General features: G+C 40.4%; 1 non-coding gene across 1 annotated transcript; it reads right to left on the bottom strand.

Annotated features, from left to right (window-relative positions):
- Positions 1 to 204: 204 nt before the first annotated feature.
- On the bottom strand, positions 205 to 308 carry LOC112781048 (small nucleolar RNA R71). The gene has a single exon (XR_003191846.1). It is a non-coding gene; the product is annotated as a small nucleolar RNA R71 (small nucleolar RNA).
- Positions 309 to 6543: the final 6235 nt, after the last annotated feature.

The raw sequence follows: 6543 nt of genomic DNA, 5'->3' as shown, positions 1-6543 counted from the left end.
GTTTCTATCTGAATTCTTGTAGTCTGTGATACTGTTAAGACCAATGGAGTGGATCCTGAGGTCTACAGACTTATGCTTTTCCCTTTTGCTATTAGAGACAGAGCTAGGATATGGTTGGATTCTTAACCAAAGAAAAGCCTAGACTCTTGGAAAAAGTTGGTCAATGCTTTCTTGACCAGGTTCTTTCCACCTCAAAAGATGAGTAAGTTCAGGGTGGAAGTTCAAACCTTCAGACAAGAAGAGGGTGAATCCCTCTATGAAGCTTGGGAAAGATACAAGCAACTGATCAGGAAGTGTCCTCCTGACATACTCTCAGAGTGGTCTATCTTAGGTATCTTCTATGATGGCCTATCTGAGCTTTCTAGGATCTCCTTGGACCATTCTGCAAGTGGATCACTCTACTTGAAGAAAATGCCTAAAGAGGCACACGAACTCATTGAAATGGTTGCAAATAACCAATTCATGTATACTTCTGAGAGAAACCCTGTGAACAATGGGGTGGCTCTGAAGAAAGGAGTTCTAGAGGTTGATACTCTAAATGCCATATTGGCTCAGAATAAGATATTGACCCAGCAGGTTAATATGATCTCTCAGCATCTGACTGGATCACAAGCTGCAACTGGCAGCACTCAAGAAACCTCCTATGATGGAGATGCTTATTATCCAGATCAACCTTCAATGGAGGAGGTAAATTACATGGGAGAACCCTATGAAAACACCTATAATCCTTCATTGAGGAATCATCCTAACCTTTCATGGAAGGATCAACAGAAGCCTCAGCAAGGCTTCAAAATACTCAAGGTGGAAGAAACCAGAATATATTCAACAACAGACCACCATTCCTTTCTTCTCAGCAGCAGATGGAGACTTCTAACCAGAGCCTTTCTGACTTAGCAACTATAGTCTCTGAACTCTCTAAGACCACTCATAGTTTCATAACTGAAACAAGATCCTCCATCAGAAATCTGGAGGTACAAATTGGTCAGCTGAGCAAGAGAATCCCTGAGACCCCTCCTAACACTTTTTCTAGTAACACTGAAGTAAACCCAAAAGAAGAGTGCAAGGCCATCACCACAGAGGCTGAGGCTGAATCTAAAGATAAGAGGATGAGTTGGCGTTGAACGCCAGTAAGGAAGACCTTACTGGGCGTTCAACGCCCAAATTGGCAGAGAAGCTGGCATTGTACGCCGGTAAAGAAGTTCTTGCTGGGCGTTCAACGCCCACTACAGCGTTCCCTGTTGAAGATTTAAAGGCAACCAAAGCTCATGAGGACACTATAGAAGTTCCTTTGAATGCCTTGTTGCAAATCATGGATTATGAGGATCTCTCCTCCTCTAATGAGGAAGAGGAAAATAAGGAGGAGCAAGTTGCTCGGTACCTAGGAATTTTGATGAAGTTGAATGCCAAGTTGTTTGGCACAGAGCCATTGGAGGAAGTACCTCCAGTGCCCACCAAGGAGCTCAATGCCTTGGTTCAACAGAAACTACCTCAGAAGCTGTCGGATCCCAGACGCTTCTTGATTCCCTGCACCATAGGTACCATTACCTTTGTTAAGGCTCTGTGTGACCTAAGGTCAAGCATAAATCTTATGCCACTCTCTGTAATGGAGAAGTTAGGAATTTTTGAGGTACAAGCTGCAAGAATCTCACTAGAGATGGCAGACAAGTCCATGAAAAAGGCTTATGGACTGGTAGAGGATGTCTTAGTGAAGGTTGAAGACCTTTACATTCCTGTTGATTTCATAATCCTGGATACTGGGGAGGAAGAGGATGAATCCATCATCCTTGGAAGACCTTTCTAGCCACTGCCAATTCCATCATTGACGTGGCAAAGGGAGAGCTAATTCTACAGTTATGGGAGGACCACATCTTGTTCAAGATGCCTAGCCCTAACTCTTCCCCTAACAAAAGAGAAACAGTTGTGCAACACCTAGTGTTCTAACCTTCTCTCTCAGTGCAAAGTTATACAGAACCCTCAGACACCAACTCTAAGTTTGGTGTTGGACAACCATTTTCTTTGAGTTTATGATCATGTGCAGTAATTAAAACAGAAACAGAAACAGTCAGAGCCAGAAACAGAACACCCTGGAATAGAGACCTTGCTGGCATTGAACGCCAGCCAGGAAGGCCAGAGTAGGCGTTCAATGCCCATGAGAATCTCCACCTACCCCACCTTCTTCTTTCTCTTCCTTTTACTCTTCCCCACAATCTCTTTCCTATAAACCCTAACCCAATAACATCCATATCACTTCCCAAAACCATCATAACTCTCACCAACCCCCACCCACCTCAAATTCAAAATTTCCCACCTAATTTCCACCCATTCATTCGAACCCTACCCTATCCCATGATGAGTGGATTTTTGATGGTATAGAATTTCACAATTGAAATCTCGTCGAAGTATAGTTTCTAAACTAACAATAATCCTTTCATACAAACATTTGTTTGTCACGAGTACAAACCCCTAAAATTATAAGCCGAAGTATTCAAACCTCGGGTCATCTCTCAAAGGAATTGTAGGGTAGTGTTCTTGTTATTGGTCATGGACATGTATATTTTGGGGTTTTGGATAGGAAACAAGAAAAGTAAATGATAAAGGAAATCAATTGACAAAGAGGTCTTGGCAAGGTTTGGTGGTCAAGGATCTCTGTCCTTATCACTAACCACAATATGATAATTGCAAGGATCAATCCCACTAAGTCCTCCTCTAATAAGTAAAGGAAAGTCAAATGAGCTATATCAATCCAAGTCCATAAATCCTAGCTATTCACTAATTGAATTAATGAGAGCTAGAGTCAATGGCTACCAACTATCAATCACTTGGACATTAGCAACTCAAGAATTCCTAAGTTACCTTCCCAAGCCAAGAGCATAAAATTCTACTCTAACATCTTCTCAAGCATTTTGACAAACACTTGGAAGGTATAAAAGGAAAGCATAGTAAATCTACAACAAGAATGAAATCTAACAACAATTATTACAAGGAATTAACAACAACAATAAAAAAGAACATTATTGACATGAATTACCTCAAATTGAATTGAAAGAGAAATAGAAGAGACAAGAATAGATCTACAACAAAGTATAGAAACAAAGAAGAAGAGATTACAACAAAAGAATAGAAGAACAACATGTAACAACAAGGAGTTGAGAAGTAGTAGTAGATGAAAGCATAAATTAAAACCTAAATCTATGCTTATTGACCTAAACCTAATCCTAATTCTAGAGAGAAGTGAGAGCTTCTCTCTCTAAGACTAACTAGGACTAATCCTAATGTGAATGAATGAGCAAAAAAAGATGCATTCCCCTCCAATCCTTGGTCCCTTTAAGTGTTTTGGCGCCAAAGTTGGTTTAGATTGGGCCCCACAGCTTCTCACAATTTGCTGGGCACGTTTTCCTCTTAAAAATTACGTGCGGCTACCAACGCATACGTGTATAGCACGCGTGCGCGTCCCTTGAGTTTTTGCGATCCAGGCGTGTGCGTACATTACGCGTGCGCGTCTATGAACTCTTCCAATTCTTTGGCTTTTTCATGTGTTCTCCATTTTGCATGCTTTCCTCTTCACTCCTTTGATCTATTCCTAGCCCCTTTCAATCTGAAATCACTTAACAAACAAATCAAGGCATCTAGTGGAATCAAAGGTGAATAAAATCATCAAATTAAAGGTCTAAAAGCATATTTTCACATTTAAGTACAAATTAAGGAAGAATCACAAACCATGCTATTTCGTTGAATAAATATGAGAAAAGGTTGATAAAATACTCTAATTCAATACAAGATAAACCCTAAAAATGGGGTTTATCATCCCACTCCTATAAATACCCCTTCTTCCTACCCTTCAGACACACACCATCCATACACTAATCCCTTTTTGGCCGAATCCACTATCCCTCTCCATTTTAAGTTTGGTGTTGGAAAAGCCTTATTTTTTACTTTCCATTCCCGCTTATGGCACCCAAGGTTAGAGAATCCTCTAGGAAGGGGAAAGAAAAAGTAGTTGCTTCCACCTCTGAAGCTTGAGAGATGGAGAGATTCATCACCAAAGCTCATCAAGACCACTTCTATGAAGTAGTGGCAAAGAAAATGGTGATTCTTGAAGTCCCCTTTAGGCTAAAAAAGAAAGAGTACCCGGAGATCCGAAGAGAAATTCGAAGGAGAGGTTGGGAAGTCCTAACCAATCCTATCCCAGAAGTTGGGATCTTGATGGTGCAAGAGTTCTATGCTAATGCATGGGTTACTAAAAACCATGACACTAGTGTGAACCCTCATCCCAAGAATTGCAGCACCATGGTTCGAAGGCAACTCTTGGATTTCAGCCCGGAGAGTGTAAGGTTGGCGCTCCATTTGCCTATGATGCAAGGAGACCCACTGATAAACCCATATTTCATGAGTTCTTTTGTGCTTAATTAGAGTGATTTATTCAACTCTTCACCTACTTATTCACATTAATTGCATGGTTTTACTTTCCCTTCCTTATTATGTCATGTTGTGAAAAACATGTTTCCTAAGCTTCAAAAAATTAATTATTTTAATTACCTTTATTTCCATTCGATGCCGTGATTAGTGTGTTGAGTAGTTTCAGATTTTCTAAGGCAAAATGACTTAAAGGATGAAAAAGGGAACATACTAAAATGGAAGGAGAAAGCAAAACGGAGCTTTAAAGAAACTGGTATCCACGCGATCGCATGGATGACGCGATCGCGTGCCAAGCACGAATCAGCAGCGACACGGCCGCATGACTGATGCGACCGCGCGCCTTAAGCAGAACGCATATGACGCGGTCGCATGACTGACGCAACCGCGTGGCAAGGAAAAGCTCCGAAGGACGCGACCGCGTGATCCACGCGGACGCGTGACAGAGGCCACGCACCAGAAATTATAGAATACGCCCCCAGCGAATTCTGAAGCCCTTTTTGGCCCAGATCCAAGTACAGACAGCATAGACCAGAGGTTATAAAGTGTGAGAATGCTTCCATTCAAAGGGAGCTCGCATATTTTTACCTTTCAATGATTTAGATTTAGTTGAGAGGGAGATCTCCTCTCTCTCTTTTAGGATTTAGGATTTCTTCTTATTTTAAGAGTAACTCTGGATCCCAAGTTTAATGTTCTTTTAGTATTACTTCTATTTAGTTATTCCAACATTTGAATTGATTATTATAATTTGATTTATGAATTCTCTCATGTTACAGACTGTTATTTGAATTAATGATAATTGAGGTATTTTCAGTTTATGATTGTTCTCTTTGATTTAAGTTACCATTGCTTCCCATCTAAGGACCTCTTTATCACTCCAGCAATTTTACTTTTCCCCTTTTGGTTCTGGTTAAGAATTTAGTAACTCAACAGTTATTAAACTTAACATAATTGATAATCGTTATCTTGCTAATTGAGCTAAACTTAAATAATCCCAACCTTTTCTGAGGAAATAATTAGGATTCGAAAGTCAATTTAATTAGTCCCTTGACTTTCCTTTGCCCTGGTGAAGGTTGACCAAGTGGAGTTTAGATTCAACTTTCATTATTGTTGAGAGAGATAACTAAGTTGGACCTCTAATTTCCCTACCTTGCTAAAAGTTGCTTTACAGTTATTATTTATTCTTAATTGCCATTTAATTCACTCGTCATTTAAATTACTTGCTTCTCACCTTCTAAACCCCGATTACAACCTTTATAGCCAATAATAAGAACATACTTCCTCGCAGTTCCTTGAGAGGACGACCCGAGGTTTGAATACTCGGTTAACAATTTTTAAAGGGGTTTGTTACTTGTGACACCCAACACGTTTGTATGAAAGGACTTTTAAAGGTTTAGAAACTATACTTGCAACGAGGATTTATCCGCAATTTTCTAGACCACGCAAAAGTTCTCTCATCAAAATGGCGCCGTGTCCGGGGAACTGCTAACGTGTGTCTTATTATTGGTTATTGTAAATATTTTTCTTTTGCTTGTTTATTTACTTTTGTTTTTCCTTTTTTATCTTTATTTGCTACTATGAACTCTCACCCCTCTCGCTTTGAGTTTGGTTCTAATATTATTAAAGGAAATAGAAGTTACAGCAGGAATGTGCATCAAGGTCAGACCAATCAAGGATGGATGGAACCAAGAGGATCTAATCAACCCTTCTGGCAGCAACACCCTCCGAGATATCCTGGACAGAGACCATTCTACCGTGCATACCCAGCTGAAAGACATGGTGGACAACCTTGTAATTACCAACAAGCCCCACCACGTGCATATGAACCATCCTTTCAACATAACCTCGAACCACCACACTCACAAGCTTTTCTTCACCATTCGCCATCATATGATCCTTCCTTATCCCAATACCAATCCAATCGTTCCCAATCATCACCACTTTCCTTTGTATCATGTCGAAGTTTGGCAAACCGCGAAGCAAAGGATCGCCTAAAGGAAACAGTAATTAAATTTCAAACAACCATTCAACAACTAGAGCAAGCACTAATTCAATGGGCCACTAGGCGCTCAAATATACAAGGATCAACCACAGCCCCATGTGGACAGCCCGATGAAGAGCGTAGCATGA

This window comes from Arachis hypogaea, chromosome 19, assembly GCF_003086295.3.
Source record: "Arachis hypogaea cultivar Tifrunner chromosome 19, arahy.Tifrunner.gnm2.J5K5, whole genome shotgun sequence".
In the NCBI taxonomy this organism is placed as follows: Eukaryota; Viridiplantae; Streptophyta; class Magnoliopsida; order Fabales; family Fabaceae; genus Arachis; species Arachis hypogaea.
The sequence above is the reverse complement of the archived record's forward strand: the minus strand, read 5'-3'. Positions and strand labels throughout refer to the sequence as shown.